The following is a 27,552-nucleotide window of genomic DNA, read 5'->3' as shown; positions in this document are numbered from 1 at the left end:
AGCACAACTCTAACTGCTATAGCCAAAAGCACAATGAAGATGAGCTCGGGGGTGTGGCCATTTATAGGGTTCGAGGGGTGCGGCTCGTGACCATATTGATCACTCAAAAGCACTACAAAAATTGTAAACGACACGTTCACAGGTAGAGCTATTGTATGGGACATGTCAAATGGTGATTTTATACTGAAAAATAATTTCCCATGCATGTGTAAGTTATTTTCCAATGTTGCGGAAGCAGACAAAGTGTGCAAATTAGTCCACACGCTTAGCCTGGGTGCGGTCACATGATGACGTCCTGAACACATCCGCGAGGGAAAAGCATGCACGCTGGACAGCAAATGCAGACTAACAAACGTGGGCATGCGCGCCAGTGTTCTACCAACAGTGTTCGGGTCCTGCAACTAATTAAAAGTGCGACACAAGTGAGACGGACAGTTAGGGACAGGCGGGATGTTCGCAGTACTTATGGGAGTACTGTGCATGCGTGTACCTGATCTGATGACTGTACAGACAGGTCCAGTGTCCTTAGGACAGCTCCATTTTGTTTAACAACGAACATGCCGGCCACCGCACCTGTTCTATGAATGGTTCCATCTTGCTGCGGACGATACGGAGAGGTATAGTGTCCTTAGGACACTTCCAATTTGGCTCATTTACATAAATCCCACCCACCTGCTATGTTCTAGGAACATATTTTATCTTGTTTGTGAGCAGTACGGAGAGGTATAATGTACTTAGCATGCCCCATTCTGTTCATTTACGCACAACTTGCACAGATGGTGCATTCTAAGTTCAGTTCCATCTTGGTTGGCATTGGCACGGGTAGGTGTATTGCCGTTAGAACATCCATATTGTATTGCTTACGGCTAGCTCAAACAGGCACGCTGTTCACGAACATTTTAAGTCTTTTTTTAAAAAACTTTCTTTACTCAAACCCTGTCATGATGCCTACCCCCGGGCATCCGGATCGAGTCCATCAGCCCCGAGAGCAGGCATCCAGATACTCATTAAAACCCCAACAGACCCGGCTGGGGGCTGTTTGGATTCAGTCCTGGCGCCTTAGGCGCCAGGCTCATCATAGAAATCAGTCCTGGCGCCATAGGCGCCAGGCTCATAGACTTTACTTACCTTATGCAGACCATGCAGCAAATGAGTCCAAGCCAACGTGAGGCCTGGATGGGACTATTTTATTACAGGGACTATTTTTTACTCGGGTGTGGTTCTGGGGAACTTCTTATCTGGGACTACTTTGCAGGCTATTTAAACCACGCCCGAACAGCAGCTCATGCTTCGTGTTATTCTGCATCCAGCAGCGTAACGCTCACCGTGTCTGCAAGTCAGCATCCAGTCTTCTGCCACGCCCGCCTCGAATCCGGAGCTCCTAGACAAAAGGAAAAGAAAGGAGAAGAGGTTAGATCACGGACATTATTTGATTCCTTACCTGATTCCGGACCCAGCACATCTCCGAGCCTGGAAAGGACATTATTTCAGCATGCGTCGCTTCGCCAGCAGCAGCGCCGCGTTATACTCACCAGTCCACCGCATCTTTCAACTCGGCGCTTCCTCCATCATTTTCTTCGTCGAAACCCAGCACCTGGGGGGAAAACAAAAGGAAATGAACAAGGTGAGCGGAGAAAACCGACAAAGACAATCTCTTTGCCACCATAGGCTTACTTGCTTTACCACCGGAGGTATTATCCTTTAATTCGCTGCATCTTTCTATGCCGCACCTATAAAGGGAGAGAAAACAGCAAGTTAAACTCATGCAGCTTTTACCGGACAGTGTTTGGTAATACAGACTCTTACCTGAACGCCATCAGCTGCCTCCAGGCAATATTCTTTTGGACCCAGCTGCAACCTAACGCAAGAATGGAACAAGAGTGGACATCGGGCATATTGAACTCTTTGAACTTTATAGACACTGGAGTCAATATTCCTCCGGAACTCATCCAGTACCTTCAAACCAGTAAAGTAACTGGTATCTACACGCCCCTGCATGCCATGCAGGATGGAGAGCTCATCATTTAAAAACATAAGGTGAGGTTACCAAGAGGGGATATCGGAGGTGATTAGTGGAGAGAACGAGAACAGTTGGGGGGGGGCATCACTAAAGTCCACGGATGGTTAATCCCTTTCTCCACTTGCAGGAGAATACTTCTACGAGTCCAGCAGACAAGATTAGGCCGGCCAGTCCAGACTGTCATCTCTTCACTACGCATCACGTTGGTGGAGATCGCAGCTGTCCGGGTCTAATCGATGCCCCTGTGGGAACCAGGTGAGCGTAACAGAACATGAAGCCTATCTACAAATCTCCACCCGGGCGTAATGGAGACCTCAGAAACCGACCAACTAGCCCAATTGTTAGGAGAACTTAGGGCAGAAGTGCACTCCGCGCGCCAAGAAACTAATGCCCTCAGGAGAGAACTGATTGTGTTAAGGGAGCACTGATGATCTTGCCAGACAACTGCTACAAAACCAAGCCGGGCAAACACCACTACCTGGACTTGGGGGGAATTCAACCCCCGTTTCATCGAGCAGCCCTGTGCAAGTGGTTCTACCAGGGAGCATTCCTTTAGCTCCACCCGAACGTTTTGCTGGGGACCCGAAAAGGTTCGCCGTGTTCATGAACCAATGCCGCTTGCACTTTTTATGCAGACCAGGAGCTTTTCCAAACGACCAAGCCAAAGTAGCCTTTGTACTGTCATACCTTAGTGGCAGCGCAGCGGATTGGTCAATTCCATTAGTCAACCAGGATGACCCTCTTCTTCGGGATTTTCTAGGTTTTCAATTGAGCATGGAAAGACTATTTGCCAGACATTCACAGGGACAGGCCCTGGATAACGAACTTCTATCACTACGACAAGGAAACCAGGACCTGCTAACTTATATCGCAACCTTCAATAGGTTGGTGGTGGAAACCGGATGGCCAGAGGTAAAGCGAATTACATTATTTCATTGTGGACTTCGGGGTGAACTCAAGGATGCTTTGGCCAAAGTTGTGAACCCACCTCAGGATTGCGCAGAATATATAGACTTAGTGGTCCAGCTAGACCACCGACTTCAGAATAGAAAAGCTGATCGAGCTAAATTCGAGAATCGGGTATTGGTTAAACCCAATGTTACTCCCAAAGGAACAGATGCATCAGAACCAATGCAGATTGGGGGGGTTAAGGGACCCTTAACTCAAAAAGAAAGAGAAAGGAGACGACAAATGCAGTTGTGTCTGTACTGTGGGGCCTCAGGACATTTTCTACGGGATTGCCCTATAAAACCATCCAAGAAAGTAGTCGGAGTTGCTGATAGAAATCAAACAGAGCCTGATTCGGGAAACGACCACGCCCGACAAGCGTAGAGGTCCGCTTGCCGAGCTTAAAGAGGACACTCAGACCTCGCACCTAATCATACCAATGGTCCTTATTGATCCAAGACAGCCATCACGTATGCACGCAGTTAGGGCATACATTGATAGCGGGGCCATAGGAAACTTTAAAATTCCTTTAAAAGGATTACCTTCTGCTTCAATCTTGGCCAAGGAATTTCTCGAAAATATTGTTCGAATACATGGATTTCCTTCCGTATTGATTTCTGACCGAGGTAGTCAGTTAATTTCGCAATTTTGGCAGAAGTGTTGTCAATTGGCATGAATCGACGTAAGGTTATCAACCAGTCACCACCCCCAAACCGATGGTCAGACAGAGAGAACCAACGAGACTCTTGAACAAAACAATACCTACGTTGTGTGCTCCACCAAACCGAAAGTAATTGGAAGGACATTTTATGGATTTCTGAATACGCATACAATAACTCTGTACATTCAGGAACCGGACAAAGCCCCTTTTATACCATATATGGACATCATCCTCGAACCTCAGAACTCGATTCACCCCAGCATTTAGAAATGCCGGCAGTAGCTCATCTGCATTCTACTATTACACAAGCTTTTCAAGAGGCAACAAAACATTTGAAACAAGCAAAAGAGAAATACAAGAAAAATGCTGATCAACATAGAAGTGAGACCCCACCATATCGAATCGGAGACCAAGTTTGGCTGGCTACAGGACATATACCTCTGAAAGGAACTCAGACTTTTAATCCTAGATATTTGGGACCTTACACCATTAAGGCAATTATCAACCCGATGGCCGTCAAATTAGAATTACCCTCTAATATGCGGATTCATCCTGTCTTTCATGTTTCACTTCTAAAACCAGTTCAACCCGGGACAAGATTAACCAAACCACCTGACCCCATCCTAATAGATGGAGAAACTGTATTCGAGGTAAAAAACATCCTGGACTCTAAAATGGTTAAATCAAGACTTTTTTATTTAATCGACTGGAAGGGTTACGGACCACAAGAAAGGTCATGGGAACCTAGTGACCACGTTCATGCTCCTCGATTGGTGAAAAAATTCCATCGGGACTCCCAGACAAGCCAGGGCCAAGGGGAAGAACAACTTTAGGAGGGGCCTTTGGGGGGGAGTGCTGTCATGATGCCTACCCCGGGGCATCCGGATCGAGCCCATCAGCCCCGGGAGCAGGCATCCAGATACTCATTAAAACCCCAACAGCCCCGGCTGGGGGCTGTTTGGATTCAGTCCTGGCGCCTTAGACACCAGGCTCATCATAGAAATCAGTCCTGGCGCCATAGGCGCCAGGCTCATAGACTTTACTTACCTAATGCAGACCATGCTGCAAATGAGTCCAAGCCAACGTGAGGCCTGGATGGGACTATTTTATTACAGGGCTATTTTTTACTCGGGTGTGGTTCTGGGGAACTTCTTACCTGGGACTACTTGGCAGGCTATTTAAACCACACCCGAACAGCAGCTCATGCTTCTTGTTATTCTGCATCCAGCAGCGTAACGCTCACCATGTCTGCAAGTCAGGATCCAGTCTTCTGGCATGCCCGCCTCGAATCCGGAGCTCCTAGACAAAAGGAAAAGAAAGGAGAAGAGGTTAGATCATGGACATTATTTGATTCCTTACCTGATTCCGGACCCAGCACATCTCTGAGCCTGGAAAGGACATTATTTCAGCACGCGTCGCTTCGCCAGCAGCAGCGCCGCGTTATACTCACCAGTCCACCGCATCTTTTAACTCGGCACTGCCTCCATCATTTTCTTCGTCGAAACCCAGCACCTGGGGGGGAAAACAAAAGGAATATCAAGGTGAGCCGAGAAAGCCGACAAAGACAATCTCTTTGCCACCATAGGCTTACCTGCTTTACCACCGGAGGTATTATCCTTTAATTCGCTGCATCTTTCTATGCCGCACCTATAAAGGGAGAGAAAACAGCAAGTTAAACTCATGCAGCTTTTACCGGACAGTGTTTGGTAATACAGACTCTTACCTGAACGCCATCAGCTGCCTCCAGGCAATATTCTTTTGGACCCAGTTGCAACCTAACGCAAGAATGGAACAAGAGTGAACATCGGACATATTGAACTCTTTGAACTTTATAGACACTGGAGTCAATATTCCTCCGGAACTCCTCCAGTACCTTCAAACCAGTGAAGTAACTGGTATCTACACGCCCCTGCATGCCATGCAGGATGGAGAGCTCATCATTTAAAAACATAAGGTGAGGTTACCAAGAGGGGATATCGGAGGTGATTAGTGGGGAGAACGAGGACAGTTGGGGGGTGCCATCACTAAAGTCCACGGGTGGCTAAATCCCTTTCTCCACTTGCAGGAGAATACTTCTACGAGTCCAGCAGACAAGATTAGGTGGGCCAGTCCAGACTGTCATCTCTTCACTACGCATCACGTTGGTGGAGATCGCAGCTGTCCGGGTCCAATCGACGCCCCTGTGGGAACCAGGTGAGCGTAACAGAACATGAAGCCTATCTACAAATCTCCACCCGGGCGTAATGGAGACCTCAGAAACCGACCAACTAGCCCAATTGTTAGGAGAACTTAGGGCAGAAGTGCACTCCGCGCGCCAAGAAACTAATGCCCTCAGGAGAGAACTGATTGTGTTAAGGGAGCACTGATGATCTTGCCAGACAACTGCTGCAAAACCAAGCCGGGCAAACACCACTACCTGGACTTGGGGGGAATTCAACCCCCGTTTCATCGAGCAGCCCTGTGCAAGTGGTTCTACCAGGGAGCATTCCTTTAGCTCCACCCGAACGTTTTGCTGGGGACCCGAAAAGGTTTGCCGTGTTCATGAACCAATGCCGCTTGCACTTTTTATGCAGACCAGGAGCTTTTCCAAATGACCAAGCCAAAGTAGCCTTTGTACTGTCATACCTTAGTGGCAGCACAGCGGATTGGTCAATTCCATTAGTCAACCAGGATGACCCACTTCTTCGGGATTTTCAAGGTTTTCAATTGAGCATGGAAAGACTATTTGCCAGACATTCACAGGGACAGGCCCTGGATAACGAACTTCTATCACTACGACAAGGAAACCAGGACCTGCTAACTTATATCGCAACCTTCAATAGGTTGGTGGTGGAAACCGGATGGCCAGAGGTAAAGCGAATTACATTATTTCATTGTGGACTTCGGGGTGAACTCAAGGATGCTTTGGCCCAAGTTGTGAACCCACCTCAGGATTGCGCAGAATATATAGACTTAGTGGTCCAGCTAGACCACAGACTTCAGAATAGAAAAGCTGATCGAGCTAAGTTCGAGAATCGGGTATTGGTTAAACCCAATGTTACTCCCAAAGGAACAGATGCATCAGAACCAATGCAGATTGGGGGGGTTAAGGGACCCTTAACTCAAAAAGAAAGAGAAAGGAGACGACAAATGCAGTTGTGTCTGTACTGTGGGGCCTCAGGACATTTTCTACGGGATTGCCCTATAAAACCATCCAAGAAAGTAGTCGGAGTTGCTGATAGAAATCAAACAGAGCCTGATTCGGGAAACGACCACGCCCGACAAGCATAGAGGTCCGCTTGCCGAGCTTAAAGAGGACACTCAGACCTCGCACCTAATCATACCAATGGTCCTTATTGATCCAAGACAGCCATCACGTATGCACGCAGTTAGGGCATACATTGATAGCGGGGCCGTAGGAAACTATGTGGACCACAAATTGGCTTCTACGATGAATCTACCTCTCTGCAAAAAGACCACTTTGGATGTTATCACCACAGTCGATGGAACTGAAATTGCCTCTGGGCCTGTAACTCATTCCACCAAAGAGATGACACTGTTGGGTCAAGATGGGCATCGAGAGACTATTGTGTTTGACTTAATCAAAGCCCCGCAGTTCCAAATAATACTGAGGATACCTTGGTTGGAAACACATAATCCTTGTAATGAGTGGCGAGAGAAGAGAGTAACCTTCCCGGAGTGTGCACACACCTGTTACCCGGAAAAAACCTTGAACAAAAGCCTGGCCACAGTCGCTAATCCAGTCATGCAGTTACCTCAGGAATATCAAGAATTCCAGGATGTTTTCCAAAAAGAACAGGCAAACACCTTACCACCTCATAGATCATACGATTGTCAAATCAACCTCATACCCGGTGCACAACCTCCATGCAGTAGGATCTACACCCTTACGGAACCCGAAAACCGTCACCTACGACAATACTTGGACCAATACCTTGCTAATGGCTTCATTCGTCCATCTAAGTCCCCCGCATCTTCAGCTTTATACTTCGTGTCCAAAAAGGAAGGTGACCTCAAAACGTGCATAGACTACCGCGCATTAAACCAGATCATGGTGAAGAACCGATATCCATTGCCTCTGATCCCTGAACTACTAGAACAAGTAAAGGATGCTTTCATCTACACTAAATTAGATCTCCGAGGGTATATCATCTGGTACGTGTAAAGAAGGCCGACGAATGGAAGACCGCTTTTCGCGGCAAGTACGGATTGTTCGAATATCAGGTGATGCCCTTCGGGTTGTGCAATGCACCAGCAGCCTTCCAGTATTTTATGAACAATGTCCTTCGTGAACTCATTGACGTCTGTGTTGTCGTATACATAGACGATATTCTAGTGTACTCCTCCTCAGAATCAGACCATGTTAAGCACGTTCGTGCAGTCCTTGAGAAACTACGCCAGCACACGTTATATGCAAAATTGGAAAAATGTTTTTTTCATGCTACAGAAGTTGAATTCCTTGGATTTATCCTGACTCCAAAAGGAGTCCGAATGGACTCTCGAAAGGTGGACGCAATTCTCAAGTGGCCATCACCCAGTTCAGTTAGAGGGGTGCAAAGCATGCTTGGATTTGCTAATTTCTACCGCAGATTTATTCCTGACTTCTCATATGTTGTACACCCCATCACAGCACTTTTGCGAGAAAAAAAAACGCTTCTTGTGGACCGAAGAGGCTGAAAAAGCCTTCCAAGAACTGAAATTGAAATTCACGTCGGCACCTGTCTTAAAGCATCCACGCCCCGAGCTCCCATACATAGTTGAAACCGATGCATCCAGCTTAGCCATGGGGGCTGTCCTGTCCCAGAAGGATCCGGAAACCGGTCAACTTCATCCAGTAGCATTTAGGTCCAGAAAATTCTCGGCCCCCGAATTAAACTATGCGATTACCGATAAAGAGTTGTTAGCCAGAGTTGTTGGCAGCATTATCTTCTCGGTGCCAGGCATACCATTACTGTAATCACCAATCACATGAACTTGCAGTATTTAAAAACAGCCAAGGCCCAATCATCGCGTCAACTTCGATGGGCCTTATTCCTTGCCGAATTCGATTTCGTGATCACTTATCAACCAGGTTGTAAGAATGGTAAGGCAGACGCTTTATCCCGAATTGGGATGGGAGAAGCATATTCGAACCCGGAACCGGTGCCTATAATTCCTGAACAAAGAATTCTTGGGATAACTACTCTACAGACCTTAGAAGATATTCATTTAAAGATCCAACAACTTTTCGATTCAGCAGCCCTGCAGGACTGGGTTAAAAAGGCCCCACATTATTCAGTTGTCAATGACCTACCTTACTATCAAGGGCGTCTATTTCTACCACACAAGGAACTACAAGAACAAGTAATCTCCAATTACCATGAAGCTCTGATGGAAGGGCATCCAGGTATTGCAAAAACTGAAGCTAAAATTAAAAGACAATTCTGGTGGCCCACCTGGAGAAAAGATGTAAAGTCATTTGTACTGTCTTGTGGCATCTGCGCCCAGAACAAAAGTCAAAAGAAGAAACCAGTTGGTCTTTTACAACCTTTAGATATTCTACCCACACCATGGCACACTTTGTCTTTAGACTTTATTACAGATCTACCGCCATGTAATGGATTCAACACCATTCTAGTTATTGTGGATCTTTTTTCCAAGACGGCCCACTTTATTCCTTTAAAAGGATTACCTTCTGCTTCAATCTTGGCCAAGGAATTTCTCGAAAATATTGTTCGAATACATGGATTTCCTTCTGTATTGATCTCTGACCGAGGTAGTCAGTTCATTTCGCAATTTTGGCAGAAGTGTTGTCAATTGGCACAAATCGACGTAAGATTATCAACCAGTCACCATCCCCAAACCGATGGTCAGACAGAGAGAATCAACCAGACTCTTGAACAAAACAATACCTACGTTGTGTTCTCCACCAAACCGAAAGTAATTGGAAGGACATTTTATGGATTTCTGAATACGCATACAATAACTCTGTACATTCAGGAACCGGACAAAGCCCCTTTTATACCATATATGGACATCATCCTCGAACCTCAGAACTCGATTCACCCCAGCATTTAGAAATGCCGGCAGTAGCTCATCTGCATTCTACTATTACACAAGCTTTTCAAGAGGCAACAAAACATTTGAAACAAGCAAAAGAGAAATACAAGAAAAATGCTGATCAACATAGAAGTGAGACCCCACCATATCGAATCGGAGACCAAGTTTGGCTGGCTACAAGACATATACCTCTGAAAGGAACTCAGACTTTTAATCCTAGATATTTGGGACCTTACACCATTAAGGCAATTATCAACCCGATGGCCGTCAAATTAGAATTACCCTCTAATATGCGGATTCATCCTGTCTTTCATGTTTCACTTCTAAAACCAGTTCAACCCGGGACAAGATTAACCAAACCGCTGACCCCATCCTAATAGATGGAGAAACTGTATTCGAGGTAAAAAACATCCTGTCTCTAAAATGGTTAAATCAAGACTTTTTTATTTAATCGACTGGAATGGTTACGGACCACAAGAAAGGTCATGGGAACCTAGTGTCCACGTTCATGCTCCTCGATTGGTGAAAAAATTCCATCGGGACTCCCAGACAAGCCAGGGCCAAGGGGAAGAACAACTTTAGGAGGGGCCTTTGGGGGGGAGTGCTGTCATGATGCCTACCCCGGGGCATCCGGATCGAGCCCATCAGCCCCGGGAACAGGCATCCAGATACTCATTAAAACCCCAACAGCCCCGGCTGGGGGCTGTTTGGATTCAGTCCTGGCGCCTTAGACACCAGGCTCATCATAGAAATCAGTCCTGGCGCCATAGGCGCCAGGCTCATAGACGTTACTTACCTAATGCAGACCATGCTGCAAATGAGTCCAAGCCAACGTGAGGCCTGGATGGGACTATTTTATTACAGGGCTATTTTTTACTCGGTGTGGTTCTGGGGAACTTCTTACCTGGGACTACTTGGCAGGCTATTTAAACCACGCCCGAACAGCAGCTCATGCTTCTTGTTATTCTGCATCCAGCAGCGTAACGCTCACCATGTCTGCAAGTCAGGATCCAGTCTTCTGGCATGCCCGCCTCTAATCCGGAGCTCCTAGACAAAAGGAAAAGAAAGGAGAAGAGGTTAGATCATGGACATTATTTGATTCCTCACCTGATTCCGGACCCAGCACATCTCTGAGCCTGGAAAGGACATTATTTCAGCACGCGTCGCTTCGCCAGCAGCAGCACCGCATTATACTCACCAGTCCACCGCATCTTTTAACTCAGAACTGCCTCCATCATTTTCTTCGTCGAAACCCAGCACCTGGGGGGGAAAACAAAAGGAATATCAAGGTGAGCCGAGAAAACCGACAAAGACAATCTCTTTGCCACCATAGGCTTACCTGCTTTACCACCGGAGGTATTATGCTTTAATTCGCTGCATCTTTCTATGCCGCACCTATAAAGGGAGAGAAAACAGCAAGTTAAACTCATGCAACTTTTACTGGACAGTGTTTGGTAATAAAGACTCTTACCTGAACGCCATCAGCTGCCTCCAGGCAATATTCTTTTGGACCCAGCTGCAACCTAACAAGGGAATGGAACAAGAGTGAACATCAGACATATTGAACTCTTTGAACTTTATAGACACTGGAGTCAATATTCCTCCGGAACTCCTCCAGTACCTTCAAACCAGTGAAGTAACTGGTATCTATGCGCCCCTACATGCCATGCAGGATGGAGAGCTCATCATTTAAAAACATAAGGTGAAGTTACCAAGAGGGGATATCGGAGGTGATTAGTGGGGAGAACGAGAACAGTTGGGGGGGGCCATCACTAAAGTCCACGGGTGGCTAAATCCCTTTCTCCACTTGCAGGAGAATACTTCTACGAGTCCAGCAGACAAGATTAGGCGGGCCAGTCCAGACTGTCATCTCTTCACTACGCATCACGTTGGTGGAGACCGCAGCTGTCCGGGTCCGATCGACGCCCCTGTGGGAACCAGGTGAGCGTAACAAACCCTTACTCTACAACAAATACACAAAAACTTTCTAAAAACACACATACAATTCAATCAAGAGAAATACAGGGGGATGCAGACACTCACACGAATATAGGGGAATTAGGGTTAAACACGGGCTGATTGTAAAGAGATGATGTGTGTGGGCAAGAAGGGATGGATGTTTCATCAAAACGTCTATTTTCTTCTTGAAGGTTTGGGGACGGTTCACTAGGGAATGGAGAAGGGGGCAGGTACAGGTGGGACAGTGATAACGTATTTTTCCTCTGACCAATTCCTCCACAAATTGTTTTAAACTGTTAAAATTGTCATTTAGTGTGTCCATTTTAAGTTCTATCCTTTTCAGCCTGTCTTCCTCTGTGTCGTTTGTTGGCAATTCTTCTTTTTTTTCCTGGTCTGCTACAAATAAATATATATATGTTAAATGCCCATAAAACACTGAACATTATTTTGCTAATGCAGAGAACTGTGTACCATTACCATCGCTATCTTCGGACATTTCCCCATGCGGAAAATTCTCCTCCAGCCACTCCAAAGTACTGCACATTTCTGTATCAAAAGAACAGATTTTTTTTATTTTTTCTGACCCTCATACCAAAAAAAGTACACACACATGTAAGAAAAATGAAGTTGACTTACTCTTTTGTTGTAATTTGTCTTCGCTGTAGTGCGTGCATCTACTGTCGGTCCTGCCTGCAGAGTTTCTGTTAGGTACTTACGTTGGAGTCATACTTTCTTTTTTTTATGTTACAATCCATTTAATTCTACATGGTCATTAAATGCATGATTTTTGTTTCAGATGTTTAGGTTTCCCTATTTATTTACTCGTAATTATAATTTGTATTTGTATTTGTTTATTTATAACGCGCAGTCCATCAGGCCCGGGGGCATCAGGGCGCAATTTGTACAAGGTTGCAAAAAAATACAGACAGAGAGATTACATTACAAAATTTACAGTAACAGCATATTAACAGTCTTTCTAATTACATATATTACATAGATTACAGTGCAACTAGGATTAACAGAGGGTGTACCCTAGGGTGTGCTGAAATAGTAACAGAGGTAGTGGGCCAGAAATAGTATCAAAGGAAGCAGACCAGAGTATGTAGGACAGAGATGTCGAGCATGTCTTATTGCTGGTCAAAGAGCCAAGATTTGGTTTTGGTCTTAAAGGTGTTGAAAGAATCTTTGACTCTGATCGTAGCAGAGAGGGTGTTCCATAGTTTGGAGGCTAGGACAGGGAAGCTGGTGCCTCCCGCTTTTTGAAGCTTAAACCTGGGGATCGTTAGACAGTGAGTCTGGACAGTTCTTAGTGGTCGGGCGGTAGAGTGGCGCGATAGCCGACTGCAGAGATAGATCGGGGCCTTGTTGGCCAGGCATTTGTGCGTGAGGGCAAGAGTTTTTAAAGAGATTCTCTGCTTCACAGGTAACCACTTTAGGTTGGTTCTGGCTTCTGAAATGTGGTGGTTACGAGGGATGTTCAAGGCCGCTCGAATGGCATTATTCTGGGTAGTTTGGAGTTTGGACAGGTTCTCTTGGCTGGTGCCTAAGTAAAGAGCACTGCAATAGTCAATTTTTCCCATAATAAGTGTTCTAGCTAGTGTGACACTGTTGGGGGTGGTAACAAATGGTCTGCAGGCTGAAATGAGTTTGCACGTGTAAGCAGAGGCCGACCTGACTGCATTTATTTGTCTAGATAAGGATAAGGTGGAGTCCAGGTAAAAGCCTAATGTTTTAGTGTCTTTCGAGACTCGTATGGTATTGCCGTCTATGGTGAATGACTGATAGGACGGCTCAAGTTTGTTCAGGCGTTGTGAGGTACCCAAAATAAGGAGCTCCGTCTTATCGTCGTTTAGACATAGCTGGTGCTGGGCCATCCAAGCTTGGATGACCAGGTAGATGTCATTGAGGGCCTTGGTGTCAGCTAGATAATCACCTGAGATGGGAATGAGTATCTGGGTGTCGTCCGCATAGTTGGTGTAGGAGACACCCCGATAGTCAAGCACATCAAAGAGTGGTTTGGTAAAGATATTGTAAAGTGTAGGTGACACACAGGATCCCTGAGGTATGCCGCAATGAATAGGGGAGGGGTCCGTGGCTGCGGATGGTGCAAAAACCCTCATGGATCTGTTGCTCAAAAAGGATTTGATCCATGCTGCAGCGGAAGGTGAGAAGTTGGCAGCAGAGTGGAGGTGCCTGCAAAGGATCTGGTGGTTGACCAAGTCAAATGCGGCGGAAAGGTCAAGGAGTAATAGCATTGCTAATTTGCCCTTGTCCTTCAGTACTTCGATCTGTGTTTTTAGGTCTAATAGAGCCGTTTCGGTCCCGTGTCTGGGCCGAAATCCGGATTGTCGTAGACCTAACAGATTGTTATATTCGAGATAGTTTTGGATTTGCAGGTAAGCTGCGCGGTCCAGTATCTTAAGCAGAAACGGTACTGTAGTAATAGGTCGGAAGTTCGTAGATATACTTGGGTCTACAGAAGGTTTTTTGAGTAACGGGATCACCCACGCGTCCTTAAGGTTGTCCGGGACAATACCAGTTTTAAAGGAGGAGTTGATGAAGGTTGTAATGAATGGAGCTAGATCATGAGCAGAATCCTTAATGATAGGAGCTGGGCAAGGGTCACCTTGGCAGTTGGAAGGTTTAATTCTCACGATGATGTTTTCTACCTCGGTGATAGTGAGCAGTGAGAAGTTGAAGGGTTTAGTGTTAGCGGTGTCTGAAGGAGGGGCCTGGTGGGGGAGAGTGACTGGTTGTCAAGCTTCAGGCTGTCCGTCTTGTCTTTAATTTTGGATTGAAGCATAGAGATTTTGTTTAGTAAGGCTGATTGAATCTTCGTGCATGTGTCTGGATGGGAGACTGGGGTTTCGAGCTCTTTTAGGATTCTAAAGAGTTCCTTGGAGTTTGAGTCAGCTTGCAGAATACGATTGTTAAGCGACTCTTTTTTAGCAGTGTTGATGGCATCTTTATAAGTAAGGGAGGCGAGGAGGAAGCCATCTTTATGCTCATCAGATGGATGGCTTTTCCAATGATTTTCCGCACAACGTTTAGCTTTGCAGAGTATTCTTAGCTGTGGAGTGAACCATGAGTTAAGATGTGCTCGCGGTTTGGCCTTCCTAGGTTTGATTGGTGCTATAGAGTCTATAGCTGTGAGCATAGTTTGGTTATAGGTGTCTGCTAGGGAGGTGGGATCCGAACATGAGTTAGTAGCCGCATTAAGGGAAGGGAGTAACAGTGGGAGGAGTTGTTCCTTGGTTCTATTTTTTTACTGCGAGTAGGGAGTGCTGGGGCTATTGGTGTCGGGGCTTGCGCGGTTGCTTCGATATTAAACGTTATGATGTGATGGTCGGACCATAAGCATGGGGAGTTATTGAGGACCTGGATGTTGCAGTTGGAGCCGGCTAACCAATCGATGGTCCTGCCTTTGATATGGGTCAGTTCTTGGATGTACAGGGTGAGGCCTAGGTCTGTGAGAACATTCTCCAGATCAGTTGCCACGGGATCTTTTGGGTCGCCACGACCTAAATTGAGGTCACCTAGGATGATTGTTTGTGAGTTGTTTTTCGTTTTGTCAAGAAGGAGAGTTGAAATTTCACTGACAAAGGTGGGTGCCGGACCTGGGGGCCTGTAGATAAGGTGGAGGGTGGCCGTTTGGTTGGGTGTTAGTAATAATTTGATTGACAGCAGTTCAGCTGATTCGAGTTTGGAGTCAGATACCACTCTTAGGTCAAGGGAATTTTTGTGGATGAAGGCCACGCCGCCGCCTCTGGATTGTGCAGAGGAGCGGTCACAGCGCGTGATGCAGTAGTCAAGTTGAGCATTTTTTGTGTAACACAATACTACAATTTCAGGTTCCCCCTGACTGTTTGGGTAGTGATGACCTCGTCCGCGCCCGTCCGCAGACAGGTGCTCAGCCCGTGCCTTTCCAATATCGATAGAGAGGGGGTTTTGTATGGTCTATGTTATATTTTTATAAAGTGATCAAATTATACTACATATCTCCCAAGATCACATGATGATAGTTTATATTCAGCAGAAAAACTTTATTAGCGCGATGTTATGATTAGGTTCCCCTTCAGAAAACCTGTGAAATTCAGTTAAAAAAAAAAAACTTTGTTAAGGGGACGTTATGGTTAAGTTGCCCTACCAAAAACCTGTGCACTTCACTAAAAAAACTTTTCACACGTGCCATTATGGTTCAAAGTAAAACCGAAAAACCCCTGAAATTCGCCAGTTATGGTAGGCTAAGCAACCATAACTGACCGCCCCATTGTGCACTGCTAACACTAACACCCAGGACATCAAAGATGACATCACAAATGTCATTGATGACATCATTGATGACATCACATGTGTATTTACTTTTCAGACAAGGGGTTGTGAATGTAATGTTGGCAAAAAAGTATCAGGGGTTATCGAGACATTTTTAATAAACTACATACTTCATCACGCAATATAGGGTTGTAAAGGAAATTCCATTGCAGTATTCTTTCTAATACAGGAACCTACTCATACAGAAATGTAGGTAGAGGCTGCAGTATACACCATAGAGGTGCTATATTTGCACTTTCCAAAGTTGTATAATAAAATGGTGAATGCTTCTGTATCAGACTTTTCTGGTCTGTGAAACATGTACTAAGTTGCTAATAATGCATCACTTACTTCATATTTCTAGTAATACACACAAAACATAAATAGACCACAATGCATACAAATATGGGGCTTATGTATGGAGAGTACAGTAAGCAAACAAGAGCCAATATCATTAGCAATTGTGTATAATCTACATGATTGTATTCACGCACAAAAATTATAGCTTTGTTTCAGGCCTGCTTCTTCCCCTATATATGTACATCATAAGATGTGATTAAAATGTAAGGAAAGTATTGTAAGAACATGTGAGAATAGCAATATCTATAAATGTAATACCTTTTGAAAGTTAACTTTCTGACTGTCAGTAAATAAAACCATCTGGCCTAGATGTGGCAGTGAGCAAAAACGAAGGGGCTACACATGTGATGTCATCAGTGATGCCATCAATGACATTTGTGATGTCATCTTTGATGTCCTGGGTGTTAGTGTTAGCAGTGCACAGTCGGGCGGTCAGTTATGGTTGCTTAGCCTACCATAACTGGCGAATTTCAGGGGTTTTTCGGTTTTACTTTGAACCATAATGGCACGTGTCAAAAGTTTTTTTAATGAAGTGCACAGGTTTTTGGTAGGGCAATTTAACCATAACATCCCCTTAACAAAGTTTTTTTGGTGTGAATTTTACAGGTTTTTATTAGGGCAACTTAACCATAACTTCCCTATTACATATATGAATTATATGAATTATATATAACTACATTTATAAAAACACATCACTATGCTTGAAGGTACACAGACCAAAGCATATAACCTTATTCGGAACACCAAACAGGAGTTCTTGGGAAGCCAAAACCAATAGTTACTTTTAGGTTACCAACCACTCGGCCGAGCTCCTTAAAATCTGCAAGGAGCTGGCCAATCCTGCTTCAGTCTCTAACTCTCTTGTCCCCTCCAAGGCCCTATGCACAGCCCTGGTTTCTCATTTCATCTCTAAAACCCAGGACATTCTGTCCACCCTCTCGTCCTCTCTTCCTTCTCCCTCTACTCTCTCCTCTACCATGCCATCCTTCTCAAACGTCTCCATGATAACCTGAGTATCACCGATCAGGCCCTGGCTTGGCTGACCTCTTTCGTCTCCGACCGACCCTCCCAGGTCCAACTTGGATCCTTCCTTTCCTCTATCTCACTCTCTACCTGTGGTGTTCACCAGGGGTCTAACCTTTCTCCCTGGCTGTTCAACCAATACCTGGCACCTCTCACACACTGCATTACCACTCTCTGCTCCAACTTTCAGTGCTATGCGGATGACACACTACTAATTTTTATGCTCCCCTCAGCCACCTCTTCTCCCTCTCTCATCTCCGACTGTCTGTTTGCAATCAAGGAGTGGTGTGCCACCAATGATCTCTGCCTTAATGCCAGTAAGACTGAGATTCTCCCCATCAGCACACCTGCACCTTCCTTTCCTGTCACTCTCTGGTTGCCCTCCCTTGGACCTCTTCCTGCTCCCACCTGCGAGGCTAAGAATCTCAGGGTCATCTACTAGTCCACACTCTCCTTTTTTGGAAGTTCTGGGGTTGACACAGGTCAGGAAGCTTTATCATTACTATGAAAATCTTACCTAACAAAGGCCATGAGCACAAGTGCCATGGATTGCGTGTGTGCATAGTGTTTGGGTCTAGCAAAGGGTTTGACAGACACCAAGCCTCAGTGTACCTTTCACAGATGGTAAATACCCATTTGCATATCAGTCTTTCTCCCACCCAAAAGGGCAGTGCAGCACTGATGTGCTAGGGCAATTTTCTTTTGAAAAATAGCACCAATAACAACCACAGACATGTGTCTTCTCGAAAGGGGATAAGAAATATAAAATAAGGAAAGGTAAAAGATATACATTAATGCACCATAAACCCGATTATATCTGGGTAAATAAATATTTTGTAATACATTATCCAGCATTGAAATGGCAAGTGTAGTAGCATTCAATTATTTCTGTACAATGTCCAAACATTGGGGAACATATCTAAAATGTTATTGTGAGCAGATTTTGAATGACAAGGCTCTTTTGCATTGGTTTGATGCATTGTATGTGTCCTAGGAACAACATCAGGATCCATTTCATGAGTATGCATGGCCAACACAGTCAATGTCAGATCTTTCACAAATTCAAATTCCATTTCATGGTTTATTGGCTCTTGCCACCCATTTTTTGCCTCATTTTGTAAAGGCCATGAGGTAATGAAGCATCCCGAATGTTCCTGCAGTTTTTGCACATTCCCTTCAAACGTTCTAATTGTGCAAAAGTACAGCTTGTCTTGTTCTGGCTTACATACCGTCTATGCTGAAATACAACCTTTTGGGCCTGTACTTTAGGCACATATTATGAAACACCTCCAAATCTCCAGTATGACAGAATTCTGTGAGGCCCTTCAGGTCACTTGAAAGAGTTTTATCGTACAGGTGTGGAGGGGGCATGGCACCAACCACTTCTTCTTGCGTTCCTGCTCCTTTCATTCGTGGAAATGTTGGTTTTCTGTCCATGAGTGTACTTTGGAACAATGGTGCATCAATGAACGCCATTTTTTAAGTAGAATTTATAAAGAGCCATCACACGTTTTTTAGCTCCACCAAAGATGGTTGCTGATAGACTGAAACCACTTTAAAATATTTTCTTAACCCTTTTTTTACCAGCAGCTGTAACTTTTTTATTGCTGGATTTGGCAACGTGCCACACATCAAATTGATGGCGAATGTGTGGAAACTGCTCTTGCATGGCCTTGGCTATTGAAGCATGCCTGTCAGTGGCTATCAGGTCTATTTGCATTCCCCTGGATTCCAGATGTTCTACGGATTTAATGAAAACATGTTTCTCCATGGCCACAGAGGATTTACATTCAGACACCTGCACGATCACCAAACTCACCATTATTTTTTACTTTCCATGTCTTGAAAGCGGTATGTGCAGTACTTAGCGGAAGATCCTAGACTGTCACACTGTCCATCACTAGCTAGCCTGAAACATTTTCCAGAGAATGTACTGTCCATTGACACCTGTTCCATTTTCCAGGCATGACTAACAGCTGGGAATAAGAATTCCCTTTGATATTTGTAGTGCTGGGTTTTAGCAAGGAACTCCAGTCCCACAAATTGACAGAAACTGGAAATCTTACTGAAAGTCGATCCACTGAACAGTAAAGCTGATGAACAAAGTAGATTTCTAGCAGGCACTTTGCCGAGCATCGGATAAGTAGACCATGAAAATGTATTATGGAGGTGGGCACAGCTGGCCTGGATTTTCAGGTTAGTGCCTTGTAATACATGAAACACATTCACCAAAGGCTCCCTGCATATGTTCCCTCTTAATGTATGGACACATTTCAGCATTTGTACAATCTTGAGCAGGCAGCAGTCGGATACAATGTATTTTTGCTCCTTTACTAGCCAATCGCCCTGCAGTACTGTGTTTTGTGACTAGACGGTGGTGGACAGTTCCCCCAAACTAGGCAAAACGAAGTCGAGATCTTGAGCAAATTCCTCAGTCAATTGCATTGAAGCTTCAGTCTCTTTTGTTCAGGCTGTGATATTTTCACATAAATTGGAGAAACAGGTAATATTGAATGTTTCTTGGGTGAAACATTTTTAGAGGGTGTAGGTTGTGTCAACAGGTCTGTGTTAGAGAGAATTCTCCAAATGTGCTAATTTCCCTTACCTTTTGAGGCCCCATCAACTTTGCTGGATTTCTAGGATTTAATTTTTTACCTGTGAAGAGTGTGAGCCTTTTTTATCCACTCTTCCATGTATTTTGTGTGTGGTTTACTTTTGTGTTCTTTGGTTATGGAGTTTTAAAACAACTCCAGTGGCATCATCTTTTTCTTTGTGTCACACAGCACCTTCAGTGCAGTGGCACAGGGGTGTCTTTTCAGATTCCCAAAGGTTTAACTACCTTCCCTGAGTATGACTACTGTCTCTCAGGGCATGTAAAGTGAAATTGACGTTACTAATCTCCTTAAATGTACTGACCCAGCACACCTTATCTTACTATAGAGTGCTGGAAGGGTTGCCTAGCTTCCCCTGAGTCAAAACACTCATGTAACAGTAAAATGTTATCTGTTCCTATTTTAAATGGCTGGTGGCAGTGGCAGTGGTTTAGATCAACTACAGTGATTTTTCGCCACCGCTAACAACGGTAGCTCAAAATCAGGGGTAGCCATGTTTTTCAATATGGCGCCCCAGACCTATCTGTAAAAACAGACTCCGGTCATCTTTTTTCACCATTTCTTTTAGGAAAATTCCTTCTTGTGTTTGTCTCTGCACACCAAACCAGGTTTGGTCCCTTTGTTCGTGCCCTTTGGCAGTCTTCTGTGCTGAAGCCCTCCTCTGGTGCCAGAGTGTCTGGGGTGGACAGGATGTGAGGGAGGTGCCCGGAACTCCCTGTGCTTAGTCTCCTAGGAGACCTGAATGCACTCTGGTGTGACTGGCTGGCTGTCTGTCTAACAAGACTGAATGAATGGGGGGAAAACTGTTTAAAAGCAGGCTTCTGGGACTTGGAAAGTAGAGTAGACCACTGGAACAAAAGAACCGAAGAGCAGAGGAAGGAAGAGGACTGCTGCAACTCATGGACGACCGGTGAAGCCCTGCTGCAGGTCTGAATTGCCTGAAACTCGGACGACAAAGAAGCCCTTCAAGGTTAACTTCTTCCCTTAAGTTTGGTGGGAACAACCAACTCGCAAGCCACCTGGACACCATCCTATTCTGGTCGAATTTTCTTCAGACTGCTGTTGAAAACCGGATAGCCAGAGGGAAGGAAACCAGGGGGACTTTAAGGCACTCAAACCTTAAACTGATATCTTGCTACAGCTTTTGGCCTCTTCCTTGGGCAGTGCAGGAACCGCCCAATATCCTCCTTCTTGTCCCCACGACTGAAGCTCAGGAACAGCGAGATCTGCTCGAACTGCCAGGAACAACTGCCTCAGCTACAGCTTTCTTCATTTAAAAGGTACTGTGCAAACACGGTCCGGAAATCTTTTCGGCCATCGAGAAAGTGTGTGAAACTTTCCTCAACTATGAAGGCTTGTCCTTCCCTAAACATTTGTCAAACTTTTCGCCTAGCCAAATCCTTTACAAATCTGTGGCAAAGACTTAACCGTTATATACCAGAACTGTGCTGTCCTATCCAAAAGACTCTGAACCATTGACTTTGGCCCGGGCCTATTGAGAAGAATTGTTGGTTGTATTTAACTTGAACCCTTTGCCCTGCCTATGATTGTATTTGGGCGGTCTATTCTTATAACCTTATCTTTTCCCTCATTTTCTAAGTACCTAAAGTGCCATTTTGCTCACACTTCATTTTTGAGCTAAACTTGTTTAGTTACTTACCGGTTGGATTTTTGTGGTGTATCTTTGTGTGAAATTGAGCTGCTTGTGCTAGTGAAATGTTTTATAAGTGATTGAGTGAATAAATGTATATTCTTTTACTGAGAAACCTTGAGTAAGTGTTTACTTGAATCACTGTATTGGTTGGTCCTTTGTGTAACTTGTTCTACTGCTCATTTAAACTCTTGAGATAAGTCTGGCTGCTCAGCCATCACTAACACTTTACTGTGTAGTACAGGCTTGTACCAAAGGTGAAATTGTGCTTTCACGTGTAGTCCTAATTACATGTAGTGTTCCCAAAGGGTACTGCAGGTGATTCTGCCTAACACTGGTGCACAGCGGTGAGGATAAAGTATACTTGTTACATTTAGAGTGCTACTTTTACTTTTGTTCAAATAATCCTCTCAATGCAAAGCAACACTAGTAAAGCAATTGTTTTATCATGACTGATATGGAAAGCTACAGACAAGAGACCCTAGTGACTTTAACTGTTGATCAATTGAGAGATATGTGTAAAGCTAGGAATCATACTGTAAAAGGCATAAAGGTTGAATTGATAGAAAAGTTGTTAGAATACTAAAGTCTGAGGAGTGGGTCTGAATCCCCCACACCTGCAGCAAATGTGGAAAATGTTAATGAGGATGATAATGTTTATGAGAGTAAATCAAATGTTATAGATGAGTTAGAGGAGGAAGAAGAGTCTGCAAATGTAGGCACAGTTTTACCTCTGTCTGCTCATAAGCCTCAACCTCTTACCACATGGACCCCACCAGGTCCAACATTAAGTCCTGAATTTGTCTCTTTAGAAAGAATGAGACTTGAGTTAGAATTTGAAAGAATCCAAGCTCAAACTGAAGGCAAACATCAAGAACTTAAACTCAGAGGGATGGAATTGAACCATGCACTACAGATGAAAAAGTTGTCTGTTGAAACTGCTTCTCTCCCAGAGTCTTCTAGGTCTTCTGGTCCTAAGAGGCCTCAGATGCCCAAAGATGCAGTAAGTATGTATGAGGTTAAGCTTGATATTTTGGATTGTTGGCTACTTTTGAATATAACCATGGGATTCAAGACATTAAACGGAATCAGTTGATTCCTTGGCTTTTTTCTAAGCTACCCCCTGTTGCAACTGATGTGGTAATGGAGTTGAAGGATATAGACAGAAGGGAGTATGAAACTGTGAAGCTAGTTTTGATAGCTAGAGTTGGGAAGGCTCCTTCTCAGTATCTTAAGAGGTTTAGAACCCTCAAAAAGCATGATGGCACCCCTTGGGCTATCTGTGCGACTGAATGGTTGAAAAACTTAGATGTTTGGGTTAATGGTTGCAGAGTGAACACTTATAAAGGTATGAGGAATTTGTTTATGTTGGAGTCTATTTATGATGCCTGCTCTCCTGAACTGAGACAGCACTTGGCTGACTCTAAGGAAATTGATCCAAAGAAGTTAACAAGGGCTGCTGACTTGTGGGTTGCCAACAGGGCTACTCACAAGGATTCTGGGGCAACTCAGAAGAAGGATGAGGGGAAGCAGCACAAGAAAGACAACAAGAAGAATTCTAATACCTCCCATCCAAAAGAGGGCCCCAAACATAACAAGGGTACGCCACAGGGAAAACCGAATCAGGCTAGTGTACATTCTGGGGACAAACCAGAAAGAGGTCAGAACAAACCCCATTCATCAATACATTTGGTAAATATTATGCCTGTGGGTCAACTGACCATGTGAAAGGGGATACCAGATGTAAGGGTAAACCTTCAGCGGTCCACACTGTCTCCTTAGCCTTCTCCCCAGTGGATGAAGTATCAATAGCAAGTGGAAACTTTCACCTATTGGCTGAGGAACCCATGAAAGTCTCAGCCAGTGTCTCTTTAGTGTCCCTGGGTCTGTGGGGACAGCAGAATTTAGATGTGTACAACTCTATCCCAGATAATACTAAAGAGTATTACAAAGACAGTGTTCTTGTCAATGGTCAGAAGACCCCTGCCATTCAAGACACTGTGTCCAGCATAACTGTAGTTGATGAATCATTTTTCAAGGTTTTTGGATGTTGCTAAGGCACCCAAAATCTTAACTAAGCTTGCTGGAGGCTCTGTCCAAATGCTTCCACAGTTACCAGCTCTCATCCAGTGTAATGATATGACTGTCAAAATACCTGTAAGTGTGCAGAGTGAAGCACCTGGGAGAGTCCTGTTGGGGAATGACTTAAAAACTCTTGGAGTTGTATCAAGCAGCCCCAGGCCTCCCAGCAAAAGCAAACAGGAACAGACTAGGAAGGTCAGAGAGAGTACCTTAAGGGGCTCTCCAGAGGAGATTATAGAGGAAACTATAACTCTCAGTACACAAGACTTACTGACTGCCATTTCAAATAAGAAAGAGGAAAAGGAGCAACCTGAAACCTCTAGGAAGAAACCAGCCAGTACTCCTCTGCTACCAACAAGGACATCCCTGAGAGGACTGTCCGAGATCACACATGTGATCCCTCCAGCAGCTGATGCTAAGTGTGTGGAGCAACCTTGTGTGGTTGAGTCAGCTGCTGAGGAATCAGAGCTGGAAGAGGACCTTGCTCCTGTTGAAGATCTGGATCCTGCAGACCATCCTGAGCTGCAGTCTTTACTGGCAGAAGGTGAACCCTGTAGGGCAGACTTCAACAGAGGTCAAAGAGAGGGTCCTACTCTTGAAGGTCTTTGCCAATAGGCAGCTTCCCAGCTGGATGGGCAAGAGCCAGGGAAGCATAGGTTGTACTGGTAAGATGGCCTCTTCTAATAGTGAACCGACTGAGCCTATCCCAGGGGACTACAGAAGACTTGTCGTGCCTCTTGAAAGCAGACTCCAGTTCCTACAGTTAGCCCATGAGATACCTTTGGCTGGTCATTTAAGCTTTAAGAAGACCAAGGGATGGCTCTCTTTATATTTCTACTGGCCTAAATTGGGGTATGATGTAGATAAGTTTTGTAGGAGCTGTCAGCCTTGGCGAACCTCTGGCAAGAATGGAGCCAAGAATGTGGCACCCTGGATGCTTCTCCCAGTGGTGGGAGTTCCTTTTGAGAGGGTAGGAATCAATATAGTTGGTCCTATAGACCCTCCCACATCTTCAGGAAACAGGTTTATCCTGGTTGCAGTAGACCATGCTACTAGGTATCATGAAGCTATACCTATGAGGACTGTTACAGCTCAGGCTGTTGCTAAGGCCCTACTTGGTATTTTTACCAGAGTAGGTTTTCCTAAGGAAGTTATCTCTGACAGGGGATACAATTGTATGTCCCATAACATGCAGGCCATGTGGAAAAACTGTGGAGTAACTTACAAGTTCTCAACTGCCTATCATCCACAGACAAATGGATTGGTAGAGCGATTCAACCATACAATGAAGAGCATGATAGGTGCTTTAGAGGAACCCCTTAGAAGAAAGTGGGGCCTTCTACTGCCATGCCTTCTATTTGCATATAGAGAAGTCCCTCAGGAGGGAGTTGGATTTAGTCCCTTTGAACTTCTTTATGGCCATCCAGTTAGAGGCCCTTTGGCCCTAATTAAGGAGGGGTTGGAAAGTGCTCCTTCCCCCAAGCCAGTGAGAGTCACTGACTATGTGAGAGGTCTCCGGAGGAGAATGTCACTCATGATGGTAGAAGCATCAGATAACCTAAAAGCAGATCAGGTTCTGGTCAAACATTGGCATGACCAGAAGACCAACATGGTTGAGTTTACTCAAGACCAGCAAGTTTTGGTTATGGTACCTACAAGGCAGAGGGCCTTACAGGACAAGTGGATAGGACCTTTCAAGGTTGTGGGTAAACTTGGAGAGGTCAACAATTTGGTGGACTTAGGAAATCATAAGGAGGCTCCCAGAGTCTTTGACGCTAACTGTTTAAAGGCTTATGTCTCAAGACCAGAAGTGGGAGTTTTGCTTCTAGCTTTACCCCACGAGGAGGAGGAGAGTGAACCTCTACCTGACCTACTCAGAGGCCTTTGTTTAGATGAGAAAGTAGAAGGAGTTAATCTCTCTTCTAACTTGACCCCTGAACAACAGGAGGAGTGCAAGTTTCTGTTAAATCAGTTTGCCTCCTTGTTTTCACTATCACCAGGCTTGACCCCTTGGGGCTAGCATGATATTCACACTGGTGACTGATTACCTGTCAAAAACAGAGGTTACAGGATGTCAGATCATGTAAGATCTCACATAAAGGAGGAGGTCAACAAGATGCTTGATCTCGGGGTAATAGAGCCCTCTACCATTCCATGGTCTAGTCAAGTTCTAGTACCAAAGGCAGGATCCAAGGAGTTGAGATTCTGTGTGGACGTTAGAGCTCTTAATGCAGTCACCAAGACTGATGCCCACCCTTTACCAAGGACAGATGAACTGGTGGATAAACTTGGTTCAGCGAAGTACCTCAGTACATTTGATCTCACTTCAGGCTTTTGGCAATTAGCACTGACAGACCATCCCAAGGAGAAAACGGCATTCTTCACCCCAGCAGGCCTCTGCCAGTTTAAGGTAATGACTTTTGGACTAAAGAATGCACCTGCTACATTTCAAAGGGTGGTTAATCAAGTTCTGAATGGGATGGAGGACTTCTGCATGGAATACTTGGATGACATTGCAGTGTTCAGCCCTACTTGGAAAGAACATGTTGACCACTAAGAATATGTTTTGCAGGCTCTTGAGCAGGCCCATCTGACCATAAAGGCTAGTAAATGTCAAATTGGTCAGAGTAAAGTGGTCTACCTTGGACATGAGGTAGGAGGAGGGGAACCCAGGTGAAATCAGGCCATTGCCTATTAAAGTACAAGCTGTACAAAACTGGGCCACCCCTACTACTCAAACCCAAGTGAGAGCCTTCCTAGGCCTCACTGATTAATATAGGAACTTCATAGAGAACTATGGGACCATAGCTTTTCCCTTGAATGTGGTCTCCTCTCCCAAATTCCCTAAAAAGGTCAGGTAGAATGAGGAGTGCACTAAAGCATTTGAAGTCCTAAAGAAAGCCCTTTGTCAAGCTCCAGTCCTAAGAGCTCCTGACTATAACCAAACCTTCATTGTGCAGACAGATGCTTCAAATACATGTATAGGTGCAGTCATTAGTCAACTGGATGAGAAAGGTAGGGAGCACCCCATTTGCTTCACCAGCAGGAAGCTGAAGGAGGAACCAGAAACAAGGTGGGCAACCATTGAGTGTGAATGCTTTGCTATTGTGTGGTCATTGAAGAAGTTTAGACCATACTTGTATGGATCTACTTTTGTGATTCAAACTGACCACCAACCCTTGAGATGGTTGATGCAAATGAAAGGGGAAAAACCAAAACTACTGAGATGGTCAATCAGCCTGCAAGGGTTTGATTTTACCATTGAACACAGATCAGGGTGTCACCACCAAAATTCTGATGGTCTCTGCAGGATGTTTGACTGACCGAAGTGAGGAGATTCATCCAGGAGTGGATTAAATCCTCCGGGCCCTTAGTCTGGGGGGGACGAGTGTTAGGGAGAATTCTACAAATGTGCTAATTTTCCTTACCTTGTGAGACCCCCAGAAGCTTTGCTGGATTTCTAGAATTTAATTTTTTACCTGGGAAGAGTGTGAGCCTTTTTTCCCACTCTTCCATATATTTTGTGTGTGGTTTACTTTTGTGTTCTTTGGTTATGGAGTTTTAAAACAACTCCAGTGACATCATCTTTTTCTGAGTGTCACATAGCACCTTCTGTACAGTGGCATAGGGGTGTCTTTTCAGACTCCCCAAAGGTTTAACTACCTTCCCTGAGTATGACTACTGTCTCTCAGGGCATGTAAAGTTAAATTGACTTTATTAGTCTCTTTAAATTTACTGACCCAGCACACCGTATCTTACTATAGAGTGCTGGAGGGGTTGCTTAGCTTCCCCTGAGTCAAAAAACTCATCTAACAGTAAAATGTTACCTTTTCCTATTTTAAATGGCTGGTGGCAGTAGTTTAGATCAACTACGGTGATTTTTCTT

The sequence above is a fragment of the Ambystoma mexicanum genome, chromosome 2p, assembly GCF_040938575.1.
Source record: "Ambystoma mexicanum isolate Mex_15411 chromosome 2p, UKY_AmexF1_1, whole genome shotgun sequence".
Classification (NCBI taxonomy): domain Eukaryota; kingdom Metazoa; phylum Chordata; class Amphibia; order Caudata; family Ambystomatidae; genus Ambystoma; species Ambystoma mexicanum.
This window is presented reverse-complemented; position numbering follows the sequence as displayed.